We start from the raw sequence: 25,122 nt of genomic DNA, 5'->3' as shown, positions 1-25,122 counted from the left end.
GTCAACCTATGATCAACCAATACTCCAAGGTCCTTTTCCTCCTCCGTTACTTCTAGTTGATGCGTCCCTAGCTTATAACTAAAATTCTTGTTATTAATCCCTAAATGCATGACCTTACACTTCTCACTATTAAATTTCATCCTATTCCTATTACTCCAGTTTACAAGGTCATCCAGATCCTCCTGTAGGGTATCCCTGTCCTTCTCTAAATTAGCAATACCTCCCAGCTTTGTATCATCTGCAAACTTTATTAGCACACTCCCACTTTTTGTGCCCAGGTCAGTAATAAAAAGATTAAATAAGATTGGTCCCAAAACTGATCCTTGAGGAACTCCACTGGTAACTCCACAAGCCCAAACTCCAACTCAAACTCCCCTGTTTACAGCTCTCTTTGCTAGCTCCTGTTCCGCTGCAGCTGTCTGTGAACCTGCCTGACTGGCTGCTGCCTTTATAGGACCCCTAGTCAGTGAAGCCCCGCCCCCTAATCAGGGCTCAGATTCTCTCCCAGCACAAAGCCTCTACTCATACAGATACTACCAATACAAAACCAAACACACACAAATACCTTCTCTTCCAACAGAACTCGCACTCAAACTCCCCTGTTTACAGCTGTGTTTGCTAGCTCCTGTGCCGCTGCCTGACTGGCTGCTACCTTTATAGGACCCCTAGTCAGTGAAGCCCCGCCCCCTAATCAAGGCCCAGCTTCGCTCCCAGCACAAAGCCCGTCCAAGCCTCTACACATACAGATACTACCAATACAAAACCAAACACACACACAAATACCTTCTCCTCCAACAGAACTCCCACTCAAACTCCCTTGTTTACAGCTCTGTTTGCTAGCTCCTGTGCCGCTGCAGCTGTCTGTGTCGCTGCCTGACTGGCTGCTCCCTTTATAGGACCCCTCGTCAGTGAAGCCCCGCCCCCTAATCAGGGCTCAGCTTCTCTCTCAGCACAAAGCCCCTACACATACAGATACCACCAACACAAAACCAAACACACACAAATACTTTCTCCTCCAACAGAACTCCCACTCAAACTCCCTGTTTAAAGCTCTGTTTGCTAGCTCCTGTACCGCTGCAGCTGTCTGTGCAGCAGCCTGACTGGCTGCTCCCTTTATAGGACCCCTCGTCAGTGAAGCCCCGCCCCCTAATCAGGGCTCAGATTCTCTCCCAGCACAAAGCCTCTACTCATACAGATACTACCAATACAAAACCAAACACACACAAATACCCTCTCCTCCAACAGAACTCCCTCTCAAACTCCCCTGTTTACAGCTCTGTTTGCTAGCTGCTGTTCCGCTGCAGCTGTCTGTGCCCCTGCCTGAATGGCTGCTCCCTTTATAGGACCCCTAGTCAGTGAAGCCCCGCCCCCTAATCAGGGCTCAGCTTCTCTCCCAGCACAAAGCCCCTCCCAGCCTCTACACATACAGATACCACCAATACAAAACCAAACACACACACAAATACCTTCTCCTCCAACAGAACTCACACTCAAACTCCCCTGTTTACAGCTCACTTTGCTAGCTCCTGTACCGCTGCAGCTGTCTGTGCAGCAGCCTGACTGGCTGCTCCCTTTATAGGACGCCTAGTCAGTGAAGCCCCGCCCCCTAATCAGGGCTCAGATTCTCTCCCAGCACAAAGCCCCTACACATACAGATACCACCAATACAAAACCAAACACACACAAATACCTTCTCCTCCAACAGAACTCCCACTCAAACTCCCCTGTTTACAGCTCTATTTGCTAGCTCCAGTGCCGCTGCAGCCGTCTGTGCCGCTGCCTGACTGGCTGCTACCTTTATAGGACCCCTAGTCAGTGAAGCCCCGCCCCCTAATCAGGGCTCAGATTCTCTCCCAGCACAAAGCCTCTACTCATACAGATACTACCAATACAAAACCAAACACACACAAATACCTTCTCCTCCAACAGAACTCCCTCTCAAAGTCCCCTGTTTACAGCTCTGTTTGCTAGCTCCTGTTCCGCTGCATCTGTCTGTGTCGCTGCCTGACTGGCTGCTCCCTTTATAGGACCCCTCGTCAGTGAAGCCCCGCCCCCTAATCAGGGCTAGGCTTCTCTCCCAGCACAAAGCGCCTACACATACAGATACCACCAACACAAAACCAAACACACACAAATACCTTCTCCTCCAACAGAACTCCCACTCAAACTCCCCTGTTTACAGCTCTGTTTGCTAGCTCCTGTACCGCTGCAGCTGTCTGTGTCGCTGCCTGACTGGCTGCTCCCTTTATAGGACCCCTCGTCAGTGAAGCCCCGCCCCCTAATCAGGGCTCAGCTTCTCTCCCATCACAAAGCCCCTCCAAGCCTCTACACATACTGATACCACCAATACAAAACCAGACACACACAAATACCTTCTCCTCCAACAGAACTCCCACTCAAACTCCCCTGTTTACAGCTCTCTTTGCTAGCTCCTGTGCCACTGCAGCTGTCTGTGCCGCTGCCTGACTGGCTGCTGCCTTTATAGGACCCCTAGTCAGTGAAGCCCCGCCCCCTAATCAGGGCTCAGCTTCTCTCTCAGCACAAAGCCCCTACACATACAGATACCACCAACACAAAACCAAACACACACAAATACTTTCTCCTCCAACAGAACTCCCACTCAAACTCCCCTGTTTACAGCTCTGTTTGCTAGCTCCTGTACCGCTGCAGCTGTCTGTGCAGCAGCCTGACTGGCTGCTCCCTTTATAGGACCCCTAGTCAGTGAAGCCCCGCCCCCTAATCAGGGCTCAGATTCTCTCCCAGCACAAAGCCCCTACACATACAGATACCACCAATACAAAACCAAACACACACAAATACCTTCTCCTCCAACAGAACTCCCACTCAAACTCCCCTGTTTACAGCTCTGTTTGCTAGCTCCTGTTCCGCTGCAGCTGTCTGTGCCCCTGCCTGACTGGCTGTTCCCTTTATAGGACCCCTAGTCAGTGAAGCCCCGCCCCCTAATCAGGGCTCAGCTTCTCTCCCAGCACAAAGCCCCTCCAAGCCTCTACACATACAGATACCACCAATACAAAACCAAACACACACAAATACCTTCTCCTCCAACAGAACTCCCACTCAAACTCCCCTGTTTACAGCTCTATTTGCTAGCTCCAGTGCCGCTGCAGCCGTCTGTGCCGCTGCCTGACTGGCTGCTACCTTTATCGGACCCCTAGTCAGTGAAGCCCCGCCCCCTAATCAGGGCTCAGATTCTCTCCCAGCACAAAGCATCTACTCATACAGATACTACCAATACAAAACCAAACACACACAAATACCTTCTCCTCCAACAGAACTCCCTCTCAAACTCCCCTGTTTACAGCTCTGTTTGCTAGCTCCTGTTCCGCTGCAGCTGTCTGTGCCCCTGCCTGACTGGCTGCTCCCTTTATAGGACCCCTAGTCAGTGAAGCCCCGCCCCCTAATCAGGGCTCAGCTTCTCTCCCAGCACAAAGCCCCTCCAAGCCTCTACACATACAGATACCACCAATACAAAACCAAACACACACACAAATACCTTCTCCTCCAACAGAACTCACACTCAAACTCCCCTGTTTACAGCTCTGTTTGCTAGCTCCTGTGCCACTGCATCTGTCTGTGCCGCTGCCTGACTGGGTGCTGCCTTTATAGGAACCCTAGTCAGTGAAGCCCCGCCCGCTAATCAGGGCTCAGATTCTCTCCCAGCACAAAGCCTCTACGCATACAGATACTACCAATACAAAACCAAACACACACACAAATACCTTCTCCTCCAACAGAACTCCCACTCAAACTCCCCTGTTTACAGCTCTGTTTGCTAGCTCCTGTACCGCTGCAGCTGTCTGTGCAGCAGCCTGACTGGCTGCTCCCTTTATAGGACCCCTAGTCAGTGAAGCCCCGCCCCCTAATCAGGGCTCAGATTCTCTCCCAGCACAAAGCCCCTACACATACAGATACCACCAATACAAAACCAAACACACACAAATACCTTCTCCTCCAACAGAACTCCCACTCAAACTCCCCTGTTTACAGCTCTATTTGCTAGCTCCAGTGCCGCTGCAGCCGTCTGTGCCGCTGCCTGACTGGCTGCTACCTTTACAGGACCCCTAGTCAGTGAAGCCCCGCCCCCTAATCAGGGCTCAGATTCTCTCCCAGCACAAAGCCTCTACTCATACAGATACTACCAATACAAAACCAAACACACACAAATACCTTCTCCTCCAACAGAACTCCCACTCAAACTCCCCTGTTTACAGCTCTGTTTGCTAGCTCCTGTTCCGCTGCAGCTGTCTGTGCCCCTGCCTGACTGGCTGCTCCCTTTATAGGACCCCTAGTCAGTGAAGCCCCGCCCCCTAATCAGGGCTCAGCTTCTCTCCCAGCACAAAGCCCCTCCAAGCCTCTACACGTACAGATACCACCAATACAAAACCAAACACACACAAATACCTTCTCCTCCAACAGAACTCCCTCTCAAAGTCCCCTGTTTACAGCTCTGTTTGCTTGCTCCTGTTCCGCTGCATCTGTCTGTGTCGCTGCCTGACTGGCTGCTCCCTTTATAGGACCCCTCGTCAGTGAAGCCCCGCCCCCTAATCAGGGCTAGGCTTCTCTCCCAGCACAAAGCCCCTACACATACAGATACCACCAACACAAAACCAAACACACACAAATACCTTCTCCTCCAACAGAACTCCCACTCAAACTCCCCTGTTTACAGCTCTATTTGCTAGCTCCAGTGCCGCTGCAGCCGTCTGTGCCGCTGCCTGACTGGCTGCTACCTTTACAGGACCCCTAGTCAGTGAAGCCCCGCCCCCTAATCAGGGCTCAGATTCTCTCCCAGCACAAAGCCTCTACTCATACAGATACTACCAATACAAAACCAAACACACACAAATACCTTCTCCTCCAACAGAACTCCCACTCAAACTCCCCTGTTTACAGCTCTGTTTGCTAGCTCCTGTTCCGCTGCAGCTGTCTGTGCCCCTGCCTGACTGGCTGCTCCCTTTATAGGACCCCTAGTCAGTGAAGCCCCGCCCCCTAATCAGGGCTCAGCTTCTCTCCCAGCACAAAGCCCCTCCAAGCCTCTACACGTACAGATACCACCAATACAAAACCAAACACACACAAATACCTTCTCCTCCAACAGAACTCCCTCTCAAAGTCCCCTGTTTACAGCTCTGTTTGCTTGCTCCTGTTCCGCTGCATCTGTCTGTGTCGCTGCCTGACTGGCTGCTCCCTTTATAGGACCCCTCGTCAGTGAAGCCCCGCCCCCTAATCAGGGCTAGGCTTCTCTCCCAGCACAAAGCCCCTACACATACAGATACCACCAACACAAAACCAAACACACACAAATACCTTCTCCTCCAACAGAACTCCCACTCAAACTCCCCTGTTTACAGCTCTGTTTGCTAGCTCCTGTACCGCTGCAGCTGTATGTGTCGCTGCCTGACTGGCTGCTCCCTTTATAGGACCCCTAGTCAGTGAAGCCCCGCCCCCTAATCAGGGCTCAGATTCTCTCCCAGCACAAAGCCTCTACGCATACAGATACTACCAATACAAAACCAAACACGCACAAATACCTTCTCCTCCAACAGAACTCCCTCTCAAACTCCCCTGTTTACAGCTCTGTTTGCTAGCTCCTGTTCCGCTGCAGCTGTCTGTGCCCCTGCCTGACTGGCTGCTCCCTTTATAGGACCCCTAGTCAGTGAAGCCCCGCCCCCTAATCAGGGCTCAGCTTCTCTCCCAGCACAAAGCCCCTCCAAGCCTCTACACATACAGATAGCACCAATACAAAACCAAACACACACACAAATACCTTCTCCTCCAACAGAACTCACACTCAAACTCCCCTGTTTACAGCTCTGTTTGCTAGCTCCTGTGCCACTGCAGCTGTCTGTGCCGCTGCCTGACAGGCTGCTGCCTTTATAGGAACCCTAGTCAGTGAAGCCCCGCCCGCTAATCAGGGCTCAGATTCTCTCCCAGCACAAAGCCTCTACGCATACAGATACTACCAATACAAAACCAAACACACACACAAATACCTTCTCCTCCAACAGAACTCCCACTCAAACTCCCCTGTTTACAGCTCACTTTGCTAGCTCCTGTACCGCTGCAGCTGTCTGTGCAGCAGCCTGACTGGCTGCTCCCTTTATAGGACGCCTAGTCAGTGAAGCCACGCCCCCTAATCAGGGCTCAGCTTCTCTCCCAGCACAAAGCCCCTACACATACAGATACCACCAATACAAAACCAAACACACACAAATACCTTCTCCTCCAACAGAACTCCCACTCAAACTCCCCTGTTTACAGCTCTATTTGCTAGCTCCAGTGCCGCTGCAGCCGTCTGTGCCGCTGCCTGACTGGCTGCTACCTTTATAGGACCCCTAGTCAGTGAAGCCCCGCCCCCTAATCAGGGCTCAGCTTTTCTCCCAGCACAAAGCCCATACACATACAGATACTACCAATACAAAACCAAAGACACACAAATACTTCTCCTCCAACAGAACTCCCACTCAAACTCCCCTGTTTACAGCTCTGTTTGCTAGCTCCTGTACCGCTGCATCTGTCTGTGTCGCTGCCTGACTGGCTGCTCCCTTTATAGGACCCCTCGTCAGTGAAGCCCCGCCCCCTAATCAGGGCAAAGCTTCTCTCGCAGCACAAAGCCCCTCCAAGCCTCTACGCATACAAATACTACCAATACAAAACCAAACAAACACAAATACCTTCTCCTCCAACAGAACTCCCACTCAAACTCCCCTGTTTACAGCTCTATTTGCTAGCTCCAGTGCCGCTGCAGCCATCTGTGCCGCTGCCTGACTGGCTGCTACCTTTATAGGACCCCTAGTCAGTGAAGCCCCGCCCCCTAATCAGGGCTCAGCTTTTCTCCCAGCACAAAGCCCATACACATACAGATACTACCAATACAAAACCAAAGACACACAAATACTTCTCCTCCAACAGAACTCCCACTCAAACTCCCCTGTTTACAGCTCTGTTTGCTAGCTCCTGTACCGCTGCATCTGTCTGTGTCGCTGCCTGACTGGCTGCTCCCTTTATAGGACCCCTCGTCAGTGAAGCCCCGCCCCCTAATCAGGGCTAGGCTTCTCTCCCAGCACAAAGCGCCTACACATACAGATACCACCAACACAAAACCAAACACACACAAATACCTTCTCCTCCAACAGAACTCCCACTCAAACTCCCCTGTTTACAGCTCTATTTGCTAGCTCCTGTTCCGCTGCAGCTGTCTGTGAACCTGCCTGACTGGCTGCTCCCTTTATAGGACCCCTAGTCAGTGAAGCCCCGCCCCCTAATCAGGGCTCAGCTTCTCTCCCAGGACAAAGCCCCTCCAAGCCTCTACACATACAGATACCACCAATACAAAACCAAACACACACACAAATACCTTCTCCTCCAACAGAACTCCCACTCAAACTCCCCTGTTTACAGCTCTATTTGCTAGCTCCAGTGCCGCTGCAGCCGTCTGTGCCGCTGCCTGACTGGCTGCTACCTTTATACGACCCTTAGTCAGTGAAGCCCCGCCCCCTAATCAGGCCTCAGATTCTCTCCCAGCACAAAGCCTCTACTCATACAGATACTACCAACACAAAACCAAACACACACAAATACCTTCTCCTCCAACAGAACTCCCTCTCAAAGTCCCCTGTTTACAGCTCTGTTTGCTAGCTCCTGTTCCGCTGCATCTGTCTGTGTCGCTGCCTGACTGGCTGCTCCCTTTATAGGACCCCTCGTCAGTGAAGCCCCGCCCCCTAATCAGGGCTCAGCTTCTCTCCCAGCACAAAGCCCCTCCAAACCTCTACACATACTGATACCACCAACACAAAACCAGACACACACAAATACCTTCTCCTCCAACAGAACTCCCACTCAAACTCCCCTGTTTACAGCTCTCTTTGCTAGCTCCTGTGCCACTGCAGCTGTCTGTGCCACTGCCTGACTGGCTGCTGCCTTTATAGGACCCCTAGTCAGTGAAGCCCCGCCCCCTAATCAGGGCTCAGCTTCTCTCTCAGCACAAAGCCCCTACACATACAGATACCACCAACACAAAACCAAACACACACAAATACTTTCTCCTCCAACAGAACTCCCACTCAAACTCCCCTGTTTACAGCTCTGTTTGCTAGCTCCTGTACCGCTGCAGCTGTCTGTGCAGCAGCCTGACTGGCTGCTCCCTTTATAGGACCCCTAGTCAGTGAAGCCCCGCCCCCTAATCAGGGCTCAGATTCTCTCCCAGCACAAAGCCCCTACACATACAGATACCACCAATACAAAACCAAACACACACAAATACCTTCTCCTCCAACAGAACTCCCACTCAAACTCCCCTGTTTACAGCTCTATTTGCTAGCTCCAGTGCCGCTGCAGCCGTCTGTGCCGCTGCCTGACTGGCTGCTACCTTTATAGGACACATAGTCAGTGAAGCCCCGCCCCCTAATCAGGGCTCAGATTCTCTCCCAGCACAAAGCCCCTACACATACAGATACTACCAATACAAAACCAAACACACACAAATACCTTCTCCTCCAACAGAACTCCATCTCAAAGTCCCCTGTTTACAGCTCTGTTTGCCAGCTCCTGTGCCACTGCAGCTGTCTGTGCCGCTGCCTGACTGGCTGCTCCCTTTATAGGACCCCTAGTCAGTGAAGCCCCGCCCCCTAATCAGGGCTCAGATTCTCTCCCAGCACAAAGCCTCTACTCATACAGATACTACCAATACAAAACCAAACACACACAAATACCTTCTCTTCCAACAGAACTTGCACTCAAACTCCCCTGTTTACAGCTGTGTTTGCTAGCTCCTGTGCCGCTGCCTGACTGGCTGCTACCTTTATAGGACCCCTAGTCAGTGAAGCCCCGCCCCCTAATCAAGGCCCAGCTTCGCTCCCAGCACAAAGCCCGTCCAAGCCTCTACACATACAGATACTACCAATACAAAACCCAACACACACACAAATACCTTCTCCTCCAACAGAACTCCCACTCAAACTCCCCTGTTTACAGCTCTGTTTGCTAGCTCCTGTTCCGCTGCAGCTGTCTGTGCCCCTGCCTGACTGGCTGCTCCCTTTATAGGACCCCTAGTCAGTGAAGCCCCGCCCCCTAATCAGGGCTCAGCTTCTCTCCCAGCACAAAGCGCCTACACATACAGATACCACCAACACAAAACCAAACACACACAAATACCTTCTCCTCCAACAGAACTCCCACTCAAACTCCCCTGTTTACAGCTCTGTTTGCTAGCTCCTGTACCGCTGCAGCTGTCTGTGTCGCTGCCTGACTGGCTGCTCCCTTTGTAGGACCCCTCGTCAGTGAAGCCCCGCCCCCTAATCAGGGCTCAGCTTCTCTCCCAGCACAAAGCCCCTACACATACAGATACCACCAACACAAAACCAAACACACACAAATACCTTCTCCTCCAACAGAACTCCCTCTCAAAGTCCCCTGTTTACAGCTCTGTTTGCTAGCTCCTGTTCCGCTGCAGCTGTCTGTGCCCCTGCCTGACTGGCTGCTCCCTTTATAGGACCCCTAGTCAGTGAAGCCCCGCCCCCTAATCAGGGCTCAGCTTCTCTCCCAGCACAAAGCCCCTCCAAGCCTCTACACATACAGATACCACCAATACAAAACCAAACACACACAAATACCTTCTCCTCCAACAGAACTCCCACTCAAACTCCCCTGTTTACAGCTCTATTTGCTAGCTCCAGTGCCGCTGCAGCCGTCTGTGCCGCTGCCTGACTGGCTGCTACCTTTATAGGACCCCTAGTCAGTGAAGCCCCGCCCCCTAATCAGGGATCAGCTTCTCTCCCAGCACAAAGCCCCTCCAAGCCTCTACACATACAGATACCACCAATACAAAACCAAACACACACACAAATACCTTCTCCTCCAACAGAACTCACACTCAAACTCCCCTGTTTACAGCTCTGTTTGCTAGCTCCTGTGCCACTGCAGCTGTCTGTGCCGCTGCCTGACAGGCTGCTCCCTTTATAGGAACCCTAGTCAGTGAAGCCCCGCCCGCTAATCAGGGCTCAGATTCTCTCCCAGCACAAAGCCTCTACGCATACAGATACTACCAATACAAAACCAAACACACACACAAATACCTTCTCCTCCAACAGAACTCCCACTCAAACTCCCCTGTTTACAGCTCACTTTGCTAGCTCCTGTACCGCTGCAGCTGTCTGTGCAGCAGCCTGACTGGCTGCTCCCTTTATAGGACGCCTAGTCAGTGAAGCCCCGCCCCCTAATCAGGGCTCAGCTTCTCTCCCAGCACAAAGCCCCTACACATACAGATACCACCAATACAAAACCAAACACACAAATACCTTCTCCTCCAACAGAACTCCCACTCAAACTCCCCTGTTTACAGCTCTATTTGCTAGCTCCAGTGCCGCTGCAGCCGTCTGTGCCGCTGCCTGACTGGCTGCTACCTTTATAGGACCCCTAGTCAGTGAAGCCCCGCCCCCTAATCAGGGCTCAGCTTTTCTCCCAGCACAAAGCCCATACACATACAGATACTACCAATACAAAACCAAAGACACACAAATACTTCTCCTCCAACAGAACTCCCACTCAAACTCCCTTGTTTACAGCTCTGTTTGCTAGCTCCTGTGCCGCTGCAGCTGTCTGTGTCGCTGCCTGACTGGCTGCTCCCTTTATAGGACCCCTCGTCAGTGAAGCCCCGCCCCCTAATCAGGGCTCAGCTTCTCTCTCAGCACAAAGCCCCTACACATACAGATACCACCAACACAAAACCAAACACACACAAATACTTTCTCCTCCAACAGAACTCCCACTCAAACTCCCTGTTTAAAGCTCTGTTTGCTAGCTCCTGTACCGCTGCAGCTGTCTGTGCAGCAGCCTGACTGGCTGCTCCCTTTATAGGACCCCTCGTCAGTGAAGCCCCGCCCCCTAATCAGGGCTCAGATTCTCTCCCAGCACAAAGCCTCTACTCATACAGATACTACCAATACAAAACCAAACACACACAAATACCTTCTCCTCCAACAGAACTCCCTCTCAAACTCCCCTGTTTACAGCTCTGTTTGCTAGCTCCTGTTCCGCTGCAGCTGTCTGTGCCCCTGCCTGACTGGCTGCTCCCTTTATAGGACCCCTCGTCAGTGAAGCCCCGCCCCCTAATCAGGGCTCAGCTTCTCTCCCAGCACAAAGCCCCTCCAAGCCTCTACACATACAGATACCACCAATACAAAACCAAACACACACACAAATACCTTCTCCTCCAACAGAACTCCCACTCAAACTCCCCTGTTTACAGCTCTATTTGCTAGCTCCAGTGCCGCTGCAGCCGTCTGTACCGCTGCCTGACTGGCTGCTGCCTTTATAGGACCCCTCGTCAGTGAAGCCCCGCCCCCTAATCAGGGCTAGGCTTCTCTCCCAGCACAAAGCGCCTACACATACAGATACCACCAACACAAAACCAAACACACACAAATACCTTCTCCTCCAACAGAACTCCATCTCAAAGTCCCCTGTTTACAGCTCTGTTTGCTAGCTCCTGTGCCACTGCAGCTGTCTGTGCCGCTGCCTGACTGGCTGCTGCCTTTATAGGACCCCTAGTCAGTGAAGCCCCGCCCCCTAATCAGGGCTCAGATTCTCTCCCAGCACAAAGCCTCTACTCATACAGATACTACCAATACAAAACCAAACACACACAAATACCTTCTCTTCCAACAGAACTCGCACTCAAACTCCCCTGTTTACAGCTGTGTTTGCTAGCTCCTGTGCCGCTGCCTGACTGGCTGCTACCTTTATAGGACCCCTAGTCAGTGAAGCCCCGCCCCCTAATCAGGGCTCAGATTCTCTCCCAGAACAAAGCCTCTACTCATACAGATACTACCAATACAAAACCAAACACAAACAAATAGCTTCTCCTCCAACAGAACTCCCTCTCAAAGTCCCCTGTTTACAGCTCTGTTTGCTAGCTCCTGTTCCGCTGCATCTGTCTGTGTCGCTGCCTGACTGGCTGCTCCCTTTATAGCACCCCTCGTCAGTGAAGCCCCGCCCCCTAATCAGGGCTAGGCTTCTCTCCCAGCACAAAGCGCCTACACATACAGATACCACCAACACAAAACCAAACACACACAAATACCTTCTCCTCCAACAGAACTCCAACTCAAACTCCCCTGTTTACAGCTCTGTTTGCTAGCTCCTGTTCCGCTGCAGCTGTCTGTGAACCTGCCTGACTGGCTGCTGCCTTTATAGGACCCCTAGTCAGTGAAGCCCCGCCCCCTAATCAGGGCTCAGATTCTCTCCCAGCACAAAGCCTCTACTCATACAGATACTACCAATACAAAACCAAACACACACAAATACCTTCTCTTCCAACAGAACTCGCACTCAAACTCCCCTGTTTACAGCTGTGTTTGCTAGCTCCTGTGCCGCTGCCTGACTGGCTGCTACCTTTATAGGACCCCTAGTCAGTGAAGCCCCGCCCCCTAATCAAGGCCCAGCTTCGCTCCCAGCACAAAGCCCGTCCAAGCCTCTACACATACAGATACTACCAATACAAAACCAAACACACACACAAATACCTTCTCCTCCAACAGAACTCCCACTCAAACTCCCTTGTTTACAGCTCTGTTTGCTAGCTCCTGTGCCGCTGCAGCTGTCTGTGTCGCTGCCTGACTGGCTGCTCCCTTTATAGGACCCCTCGTCAGTGAAGCCCCGCCCCCTAATCAGGGCTCAGCTTCTCTCTCAGCACAAAGCCCCTACACATACAGATACCACCAACACAAAACCAAACACACACAAATACTTTCTCCTCCAACAGAACTCCCACTCAAACTCCCTGTTTAAAGCTCTGTTTGCTAGCTCCTGTACCGCTGCAGCTGTCTGTGCAGCAGCCTGACTGGCTGCTCCCTTTATAGGACCCCTCGTCAGTGAAGCCCCGCCCCCTAATCAGGGCTCAGATTCTCTCCCAGCACAAAGCCTCTACTCATACAGATACTACCAATACAAAACCAAACACACACAAATACCCTCTCCTCCAACAGAACTCCCTCTCAAACTCCCCTGTTTACAGCTCTGTTTGCTAGCTGCTGTTCCGCTGCAGCTGTCTGTGCCCCTGCCTGAATGGCTGCTCCCTTTATAGGACCCCTAGTCAGTGAAGCCCCGCCCCCTAATCAGGGCTCAGCTTCTCTCCCAGCACAAAGCCCCTCCAAGCCTCTACACATACAGATACCACCAATACAAAACCAAACACACACACAAATACCTTCTCCTCCAACAGAACTCACACTCAAACTCCCCTGTTTACAGCTCTGTTTGCTAGCTCCTGTGCCACTGCAGCTGTCTGTGCCGCTGCCTGACAGGCTGCTGCCTTTATAGGAACCCTAGTCAGTGAAGCCCCGCCCGCTAATCAGGGCTCAGATTCTCTCCCAGCACAAAGCCTCTACGCATACAGATACTACCAATACAAAACCAAACACACACACAAATACCTTCTCCTCCAACAGAACTCCCACTCAAACTCCCCTGGTTACAGCTCACTTTGCTAGCTCCTGTACCGCTGCAGCTGTCTGTGCAGCAGCCTGACTGGCTGCTCCCTTTATAGGACGCCTAGTCAGTGAAGCCCCGCCCCCTAATCAGGGCTCAGCTTCTCTCCCAGCACAAAGCCCCTACACATACAGATACCACCAATACAAAACCAAACACACACAAATACCTTCTCCTCCAACAGAACTCCCACTCAAACTCCCCTGTTTACAGCTCTATTTGCTAGCTCCAGTGCCGCTGCAGCCGTCTGTGCCGCTGCCTGACTGGCTGCTACCTTTATAGGACCCCTAGTCAGTGAAGCCCCGCCCCCTAATCAGGGCTCAGATTCTCTCCGAGCACAAAGCCTCTACTCATACAGATACTACCAATACAAAACCAAACACACACAAATACCTTCTCCTCCAACAGAACTCCCACTCAAACTCCCCTGTTTACAGCTCTGTTTGCTAGCTCCTGTACCGCTGCAGCTGTCTGTGTCGCTGCCTGACTGGCTGCTCCCTTTATAGGACCCCTCGTCAGTGAAGCCCCGCCCCCTAATCAGGGCTCAGCTTCTCTCCCAGCACAAAGCCCCTCCAAGCCTCTACACATACTGATACCACCAATACAAAACCAGACACACACAAATACCTTCTCCTCCAACAGAACTCCCACTCAAACTCCCCTGTTTACAGCTCTCTTTGCTAGCTCCTGTGCCACTGCAGCTGTCTGTGCCGCTGCCTGACTGGCTGCTGCCTTTATAGGACCCCTAGTCAGTGAAGCCCCGCCCCCTAATCAGGGCTCAGTTTCTCTCCCAGCACAAAGCCCCTACACATACAGATACCACCAACACAAAACTAAACACACACAAATACCTTCTCCTCCAACAGAACTCCCACTCAAACTCCCCTGTTTACAGCTCTATTTGCTAGCTCCAGTGCCGCTGCAGCCGTCTGTGCCGCTGCCTGACTGGCTGCTACCTTGATAGGACGCCTCGTCAGTGAAGCCCCGCCCCCTAATCAGGGCTCAGATTCTCTCCCAGCACAAAGCCTCTACTCATACAGATACTACCAATACAAAACCAAACACACACAAATACCTTCTCCTCCAACAGAACTCCCTCTCAAAGTCCCCTGTTTACAGCTCTGTTTGCTAGCTCCTGTTCCGCTGCAGCTGTCTGTGCCCCTGCCTGACTGGCTGCTCCCTTTATAGGACCCCTAGTCAGTGAAGCCCCGCCCCCTAATCAGGGCTCAGCTTCTCTCCCAGCACAAAGCCCCTCCAAGCCTCTACACATACAGATAACACCAATACAAAACCAAACACACACAAATACCTTCTCCTCCAACAGAACTCCCACTCAAACTCCCCTGTTTACAGCTCTATTTGCTAGCTCCAGTGCCGCTGCAGCCGTCTGTGCCGCTGCCTGACTGGCTGCTACCTTTATAGGACCCCTAGTCAGTGAAGCCCCGCCCCCTAATCAGGGATCAGCTTCTCTCCCAGCACAAAGCCCCTCCAAGCCTCTACACATACAGATACCACCAATACAAAACCAAACACACACACAAATACCTTCTCCTCCAACAGAACTCACACTCAAACTCCCCTGTTTACAGCTCTGTTTGCTAGCTCCTGTGCCACTGCAGCTGTCTGTGCCGCTGCCTGACAGGCTGCTGCCTTTATAGGAACCCTAGTCAGTGAAGCCCCGCCCCCTAATCAGGGCTCAGCTTCTCTCCCAGCACAAAGCCCCTACACATACAGATACCACCAATACAAAACCAAACACACACAAATACCTTCTCCTCCAACAGAACTCCCACTCAAACTCCCCTGTTTACAGCTCTATTTGCTAGCTCCAGTGCCGCTGCAGCCGTCTGTGCCGCTGCCTGACTGGCTGCTACCTTTATAGGACCCCTCGTCAGTGAAGCCCCGCCCCCTAATCAGGGCTCAGCTTCTCTCTCAGCACAAAGCCCCTACACATACAGATACCACCAACACAAAACCAAACACACACAAATACTTTCTCCTCCAACAGAACTCCCACTCAAACTCCCTGTTTAAAGCTCTGTTTGCTAGCTCCTGTACCGCTGCAGCTGTCTGTGCAGCAGCCTGACTGGCTGCTGCCTTTATAGGACCCCTCGTCAGTGAAGCCCCGCCCCCTAATCAGGGCTCAGCTTCTCTCCCAGCACAAAGCCCCTCCAAGCCTCTACACATACTGATACCACCAATACAAAACCAGACACACACAAATACCTTCTCCTCCAACAGAACTCCCACTCAAACTCCCCTGTTTACAGCTCTCTTTGCTAGCTCCTGTGCCACTGCAGCTGTCTGTGCCACTGCCTGACTGGCTGCTGCCTTTATAGGACCCCTAGTCAGTGAAGCCCCGCCCCCTAATCAGGGCTCAGCTTCTCTCTCAGCACAAAGCCCCTACACATACAGATACCACCAACACAAAACCAAACACACACAAATACTTTCTCCTCCAACAGAACTCCCACTCAAACTCCCCTGTTTACAGCTCTGTTTGCTAGCTCCTGTACCGCTGCAGCTGTCTGTGCAGCAGCCTGACTGGCTGCTCCCTTTATAGGACCCCTAGTCAGTGAAGCCCCGCCCCCTAATCAGGGCTCAGATTCTCTCCCAGCACAAAGCCCCTACACATACAGATACCACCAATACAAAACCAAACACACACAAATACCTTCTCCTCCAACAGAACTCCCACTCAAACTCCCCTGTTTACAGCTCTATTTGCTAGCTCCAGTGCCGCTGCAGCCGTCTGTGCCGCTGCCTGACTGGCTGCTACCTTTATAGGACCCATAGTCAGTGAAGCCCCGCCCCCTAATCAGGGCTCAGATTCTCTCCCAGCACAAAGCCCCTACACATACAGATACTACCAATACAAAACCAAACACACACAAATACCTTCTCCTCCAACAGAACTCCATCTCAAAGTCCCCTGTTTACAGCTCTGTTTGCTAGCTCCTGTGCCACTGCAGCTGTCTGTGCCGCTGCCTGACTGGCTGCTCCCTTTATAGGACCCCTAGTCAGTGAAGCCCCGCCCCCTAATCAGGGCTCAGATTCTCTCCCAGCACAAAGCCTCTACTCATACAGATACTACCAATACAAAACCAAACACACACAAATACCTTCTCTTCCAACCGAACTCGCACTCAAACTCCCCTGTTTACAGCTGTGTTTGCTAGCTCCTGTGCCGCTGCCTGACTGGCTGCTACCTTTATAGGACCCCTAGTCAGTGAAGCCCCGCCCCCTAATCAAGGCCCAGCTTCGCTCCCAGCACAAAGCCCGTCCAAGCCTCTACACATACAGATACTACCAATACAAAACCAAACACACACACAAATACCTTCTCCTCCAACAGAACTCCCTCTCAAAGTCCCCTGTTTACAGCTCTGTTTGCTAGCTCCTGTTCCGCTGCAGCTGTCTGTGCCCCTGCCTGACTGGCTGCTCCCTTTATAGGACCCCTAGTCAGTGAAGCCCCGCCCCCTAATCAGGGCTCAGCTTCTCTCCCAGCACAAAGCCCCTCCAAGCCTCTACACATACAGATACCACCAACACAAAACCAAACACACACAAATACCTTCTCCTCCAACAGAACTCCAACTCAAACTCCCCTGTTTACAGCTCTCTTTGCTAGCTCCTGTTCCGCTGCAGCTGTCTGTGAACCTGCCTGACTGGCTGCTGCCTTTATAGGACCCCTAGTCAGTGAAGCCCCGCCCCCTAATCAGGGCTCAGATTCTCTCCCAGCACAAAGCCTCTACTCATACAGATACTACCAATACAAAACCAAACACACACAAATACCTTCTCTTCCAACAGAACTCGCACTCAAACTCCCCTGTTTACAGCTGTGTTTGCTAGCTCCTGTGCCGCTGCCTGACTGGCTGCTACCTTTATAGGACCCCTAGTCAGTGAAGCCCCGCCCCCTAATCAAGGCCCAGCTTCGCTCCCAGCACAAAGCCCGTCCAAGCCTCTACACATACAGATACTACCAATACAAAACCAAACACACACACAAATACCTTCTCCTCCAACAGAACTCCCACTCAAACTCCCTTGTTTACAGCTCTGTTTGCTAGCTCCTGTGCCGCTGCAGCTGTCTGTGTCGCTGCCTGACTGGCTGCTCCCTTTATAGGACCCCTCGTCAGTGAAGCCCCGCCCCCTAATCAGGGCTCAGCTTCTCTCTCAGCACAAAGCCCCTACACATACAGATACCACCAACACAAAACCAAACACACACAAATACTTTCTCCTCCAACAGAACTCCCACTCAAACTCCCTGTTTAAAGCTCTGTTTGCTAGCTCCTGTACCGCTGCAGCTGTCTGTGCAGCAGCCTGACTGGCTGCTCCCTTTATAGGACCCCTCGTCAGTGAAGCCCCGCCCCCTAATCAGGGCTCAGATTCTCTCCCAGCACAAAGCCTCTACTCATACAGATACTACCAATACAAAACCAAACACACACAAATACCCTCTCCTCCAACAGAACTCCCTCTCAAACTCCCCTGTTTACAGCTCTGTTTGCTAGCTGCTGTTCCGCTGCAGCTGTCTGTGCCCCTGCCTGAATGGCTGCTCCCTTTATAGGACCCCTAGTCAGTGAAGCCCCGCCCCCTAATCAGGGCTCAGCTTCTCTCCCAGCACAAAGCCCCTCCCAGCCTCTACACATACAGATACCACCAATACAAAACCAAACACACACACAAATACCTTCTCCTCCAACAGAACTCACACTCAAACTCCCCTGTTTACAGCTCACTTTGCTAGCTCCTGTACCGCTGCAGCTGTCTGTGCAGCAGCCTGACTGGCTGCTCCCTTTATAGGACGCCTAGTCAGTGAAGCCCCGCCCCCTAATCAGGGCTCAGATTCTCTCCCAGCACAAAGCCCCTACACATACAGATACCACCAATACAAAACCAAACACACACAAATACCTTCTCCTCCAACAGAACTCCCACTCAAACTCCCCTGTTTACAGCTCTATTTGCTAGCTCCAGTGCCGCTGCAGCCGTCTGTGCCGCTGCCTGACTGGCTGCTACCTTTATAGGACCCCTAGTCAGTGAAGCCCCGCCCCCTAATCAGGGCTCAGATTCTCTCCCAGCACAAAGCCTCTACTCATACAGATACTACCAATACAAAACCAAACACACACAAATACCTTCTCCTCCAACAGAACTCCCTCTCAAAGTCCCCTGTTTACAGCTCTGTTTGCTAGCTCCTGTTCCGCTGCATCTGTCTGTGTCGCTGCCTGACTGGCTGCTCCCTTTATAGGACCCCTCGTCAGTGAAGCCCCGCCCCCTAATCAGGGCTAGGCTTCTCTCCCAGCACAAAGCGCCTACACATACAGATACCACCAACACAAAACCAAACACACACAAATACCTTCTCCTCCAACAGAACTCCCACTCAAACTCCCCTGTTTACAGCTCTGTTTGCTAGCTCCTGTACCGCTGCAGCTGTCTGTGTCGCTGCCTGACTGGCTGCTCCCTTTATAGGACCCCTCGTCAGTGAAGCCCCGCCCCCTAATCAGGGCTCAGCTTCTCTCCCATCACAAAGCCCCTCCAAGCCTCTACACATACTGATACCACCAATACAAAACCAGACACACACAAATACCTTCTCCTCCAACAGAACTCCCACTCAAACTCCCCTGTTTACAGCTCTCTTTGCTAGCTCCTGTGCCACTGCAGCTGTCTGTGCCGCTGCCTGACTGGCTGCTGCCTTTATAGGACCCCTAGTCAGTGAAGCCCCGCCCCCTAATCAGGGCTCAGCTTCTCTCTCAGCACAAAGCCCCTACACATACAGATACCACCAACACAAAACCAAACACACACAAATACTTTCTCCTCCAACAGAACTCCCACTCAAACTCCCCTGTTTACAGCTCTGTTTGCTAGCTCCTGTACCGCTGCAGCTGTCTGTGCAGCAGCCTGACTGGCTGCTCCCTTTATAGGACCCCTAGTCAGTGAAGCCCCGCCCCCTAATCAGGGCTCAGATTCTCTCCCAGCACAAAGCCCCTACACATACAGATACCACCAATACAAAACCAAACACACACAAATACCTTCTCCTCCAACAGAACTCCCACTCAAACTCCCCTGTTTACAGCTCTGTTTGCTAGCTCCTGTTCCGCTGCAGCTGTCTGTGCCCCTGCCTGACTGGCTGTTCCCTTTATAGGACCCCTAGTCAGTGAAGCCCCGCCCCCTAATCAGGGCTCAGCTTCTCTCCCAGCACAAAGCCCCTCCAAGCCTCTACACATACAGATACCACCAATACAAAACCAAACACACACAAATACCTTCTCCTCCAACAGAACTCCCACTCAAACTCCCCTGTTTACAGCTCTATTTGCTAGCTCCAGTGCCGCTGCAGCCGTCTGTGCCGCTGCCTGACTGGCTGCTACCTTTATCGGACCCCTAGTCAGTGAAGCCCCGCCCCCTAATCAGGGCTCAGATTCTCTCCCAGCACAAAGCATCTACTCATACAGATACTACCAATACAAAACCAAACACACACAAATACCTTCTCCTCCAACAGAACTCCCTCTCAAACTCCCCTGTTTACAGCTCTGTTTGCTAGCTCCTGTTCCGCTGCAGCTGTCTGTGCCCCTGCCTGACTGGCTGCTCCCTTTATAGGACCCCTAGTCAGTGAAGCCCCGCCCCCTAATCAGGGCTCAGCTTCTCTCCCAGCACAAAGCCCCTCCAAGCCTCTACACATACAGATACCACCAATACAAAACCAAACACACACACAAATACCTTCTCCTCCAACAGAACTCACACTCAAACTCCCCTGTTTACAGCTCTGTTTGCTAGCTCCTGTGCCACTGCATCTGTCTGTGCCGCTGCCTGACTGGGTGCTGCCTTTATAGGAACCCTAGTCAGTGAAGCCCCGCCCGCTAATCAGGGCTCAGATTCTCTCCCAGCACAAAGCCTCTACGCATACAGATACTACCAATACAAAACCAAACACACACACAAATACCTTCTCCTCCAACAGAACCCCCACTCAAACTCCCCTGTTTACAGCTCTGTTTGCTAGCTCCTGTACCGCTGCAGCTGTCTGTGCAGCAGCCTGACTGGCTGCTCCCTTTATAGGACCCCTAGTCAGTGAAGCCCCGCCCCCTAATCAGGGCTCAGATTCTCTCCCAGCACAAAGCCCCTACACATACAGATACCACCAATACAAAACCAAACACACACAAATACCTTCTCCTCCAACAGAACTCCCACTCAAACTCCCCTGTTTACAGCTCTATTTGCTAGCTCCAGTGCCGCTGCAGCCGTCTGTGCCGCTGCCTGACTGGCTGCTACCTTTACAGGACCCCTAGTCAGTGAAGCCCCGCCCCCTAATCAGGGCTCAGATTCTCTCCCAGCACAAAGCCTCTACTCATACAGATACTACCAATACAAAACCAAACACACACAAATACCTTCTCCTCCAACAGAACTCCCACTCAAACTCCCCTGTTTACAGCTCTGTTTGCTAGCTCCTGTTCCGCTGCAGCTGTCTGTGCCCCTGCCTGACTGGCTGCTCCCTTTATAGGACCCCTAGTCAGTGAAGCCCCGCCCCCTAATCAGGGCTCAGCTTCTCTCCCAGCACAAAGCCCCTCCAAGCCTCTACACGTACAGATACCACCAATACAAAACCAAACACACACAAATACCTTCTCCTCCAACAGAACTCCCTCTCAAAGTCCCCTGTTTACAGCTCTGTTTGCTTGCTCCTGTTCCGCTGCATCTGTCTGTGTCGCTGCCTGACTGGCTGCTCCCTTTATAGGACCCCTCGTCAGTGAAGCCCCGCCCCCTAATCAGGGCTAGGCTTCTCTCCCAGCACAAAGCCCCTACACATACAGATACCACCAACACAAAACCAAACACACACAAATACCTTCTCCTCCAACAGAACTCCCACTCAAACTCCCCTGTTTACAGCTCTATTTGCTAGCTCCAGTGCCGCTGCAGCCGTCTGTGCCGCTGCCTGACTGGCTGCTACCTTTACAGGACCCCTAGTCAGTGAAGCCCCGCCCCCTAATCAGGGCTCAGATTCTCTCCCAGCACAAAGCCTCTACTCATACAGATACTACCAATACAAAACCAAACACACACAAATACCTTCTCCTCCAACAGAACTCCCACTCAAACTCCCCTGTTTACAGCTCTGTTTGCTAGCTCCTGTTCCGCTGCAGCTGTCTGTGCCCCTGCCTGACTGGCTGCTCCCTTTATAGGACCCCTAGTCAGTGAAGCCCCGCCCCCTAATCAGGGCTCAGCTTCTCTCCCAGCACAAAGCCCCTCCAAGCCTCTACACGTACAGATACCACCAATACAAAACCAAACACACACAAATACCTTCTCCTCCAACAGAACTCCCTCTCAAAGTCCCCTGTTTACAGCTCTGTTTGCTTGCTCCTGTTCCGCTGCATCTGTCTGTGTCGCTGCCTGACTGGCTGCTCCCTTTATAGGACCCCTCGTCAGTGAAGCCCCGCCCCCTAATCAGGGCTAGGCTTCTCTCCCAGCACAAAGCCCCTACACATACAGATACCACCAACACAAAACCAAACACACACAAATACCTTCTCCTCCAACAGAACTCCCACTCAAACTCCCCTGTTTACAGCTCTGTTTGCTAGCTCCTGTACCGCTGCAGCTGTATGTGTCGCTGCCTGACTGGCTGCTCCCTTTATAGGACCCCTAGTCAGTGAAGCCCCGCCCCCTAATCAGGGCTCAGATTCTCTCCCAGCACAAAGCCTCTACGCATACAGATACTACCAATACAAAACCAAACACGCACAAATACCTTCTCCTCCAACAGAACTCCCTCTCAAACTCCCCTGTTTACAGCTCTGTTTGCTAGCTCCTGTTCCGCTGCAGCTGTCTGTGCCCCTGCCTGACTGGCTGCTCCCTTTATAGGACCCCTAGTCAGTGAAGCCCCGCCCCCTAATCAGGGCTCAGCTTCTCTCCCAGCACAAAGCCCCTCCAAGCCTCTACACATACAGATAGCACCAATACAAAACCAAACACACACACAAATACCTTCTCCTCCAACAGAACTCACACTCAAACTCCCCTGTTTACAGCTCTGTTTGCTAGCTCCTGTGCCACTGCAGCTGTCTGTGCCGCTGCCTGACAGGCTGCTGCCTTTATAGGAACCCTAGTCAGTGAAGCCCCGCCCGCTAATCAGGGCTCAGATTCTCTCCCAGCACAAAGCCTCTACGCATACAGATACTACCAATACAAAACCAAACACACACACAAATACCTTCTCCTCCAACAGAACTCCCACTCAAACTCCCCTGTTTACAGCTCACTTTGCTAGCTCCTGTACCGCTGCAGCTGTCTGTGCAGCAGCCTGACTGGCTGCTCCCTTTATAGGACGCCTAGTCAGTGAAGCCACGCCCCCTAATCAGGGCTCAGCTTCTCTCCCAGCACAAAGCCCCTACACATACAGATACCACCAATACAAAACCAAACACACACAAATACCTTCTCCTCCAACAGAACTCCCACTCAAACTCCCCTGTTTACAGCTCTATTTGCTAGCTCCAGTGCCGCTGCAGCCGTCTGTGCCGCTGCCTGACTGGCTGCTACCTTTATAGGACCCCTAGTCAGTGAAGCCCCGCCCCCTAATCAGGGCTCAGCTTTTCTCCCAGCACAAAGCCCATACACATACAGATACTACCAATACAAAACCAAAGACACACAAATACTTCTCCTCCAACAGAACTCCCACTCAAACTCCCCTGTTTACAGCTCTGTTTGCTAGCTCCTGTACCGCTGCATCTGTCTGTGTCGCTGCCTGACTGGCTGCTCCCTTTATAGGACCCCTCGTCAGTGAAGCCCCGCCCCCTAATCAGGGCAAAGCTTCTCTCGCAGCACAAAGCCCCTCCAAGCCTCTACGCATACAAATACTACCAATACAAAACCAAACAAACACAAATACCTTCTCCTCCAACAGAACTCCCACTCAAACTCCCCTGTTTACAGCTCTATTTGCTAGCTCCAGTGCCGCTGCAGCCATCTGTGCCGCTGCCTGACTGGCTGCTACCTTTATAGGACCCCTAGTCAGTGAAGCCCCGCCCCCTAATCAGGGCTCAGCTTTTCTCCCAGCACAAAGCCCATACACATACAGATACTACCAATACAAAACCAAAGACACACAAATACTTCTCCTCCAACAGAACTCCCACTCAAACTCCCCTGTTTACAGCTCTGTTTGCTAGCTCCTGTACCGCTGCATCTGTCTGTGTCGCTGCCTGACTGGCTGCTCCCTTTATAGGACCCCTCGTCAGTGAAGCCCCGCCCCCTAATCAGGGCTAGGCTTCTCTCCCAGCACAAAGCGCCTACACATACAGATACCACCAACACAAAACCAAACACACACAAATACCTTCTCCTCCAACAGAACTCCCACTCAAACTCCCCTGTTTACAGCTCTATTTGCTAGCTCCTGTTCCGCTGCAGCTGTCTGTGAACCTGCCTGACTGGCTGCTCCCTTTATAGGACCCCTAGTCAGTGAAGCCCCGCCCCCTAATCAGGGCTCAGCTTCTCTCCCAGGACAAAGCCCCTCCAAGCCTCTACACATACAGATACCACCAATACAAAACCAAACACACACACAAATACCTTCTCCTCCAACAGAACTCCCACTCAAACTCCCCTGTTTACAGCTCTATTTGCTAGCTCCAGTGCCGCTGCAGCCGTCTGTGCCGCTGCCTGACTGGCTGCTACCTTTATACGACCCTTAGTCAGTGAAGCCCCGCCCCCTAATCAGGCCTCAGATTCTCTCCCAGCACAAAGCCTCTACTCATACAGATACTACCAACACAAAACCAAACACACACAAATACCTTCTCCTCCAACAGAACTCCCTCTCAAAGTCCCCTGTTTACAGCTCTGTTTGCTAGCTCCTGTTCCGCTGCATCTGTCTGTGTCGCTGCCTGACTGGCTGCTCCCTTTATAGGACCCCTCGTCAGTGAAGCCCCGCCCCCTAATCAGGGCTCAGCTTCTCTCCCAGCACAAAGCCCCTCCAAACCTCTACACATACTGATACCACCAACACAAAACCAGACACACACAAATACCTTCTCCTCCAACAGAACTCCCACTCAAACTCCCCTGTTTACAGCTCTCTTTGCTAGCTCCTGTGCCACTGCAGCTGTCTGTGCCACTGCCTGACTGGCTGCTGCCTTTATAGGACCCCTAGTCAGTGAAGCCCCGCCCCCTAATCAGGGCTCAGCTTCTCTCTCAGCACAAAGCCCCTACACATACAGATACCACCAACACAAAACCAAACACACACAAATACTTTCTCCTCCAACAGAACTCCCACTCAAACTCCCCTGTTTACAGCTCTGTTTGCTAGCTCCTGTACCGCTGCAGCTGTCTGTGCAGCAGCCTGACTGGCTGCTCCCTTTATAGGACCCCTAGTCAGTGAAGCCCCGCCCCCTAATCAGGGCTCAGATTCTCTCCCAGCACAAAGCCCCTACACATACAGATACCACCAATACAAAACCAAACACACACAAATACCTTCTCCTCCAACAGAACTCCCACTCAAACTCCCCTGTTTACAGCTCTATTTGCTAGCTCCAGTGCCGCTGCAGCCGTCTGTGCCGCTGCCTGACTGGC

Source organism: Lepidochelys kempii, chromosome 18 (assembly GCF_965140265.1).
Source record: "Lepidochelys kempii isolate rLepKem1 chromosome 18, rLepKem1.hap2, whole genome shotgun sequence".
Classification (NCBI taxonomy): Eukaryota; Metazoa; Chordata; order Testudines; family Cheloniidae; genus Lepidochelys; species Lepidochelys kempii.
This window is presented reverse-complemented; position numbering follows the sequence as displayed.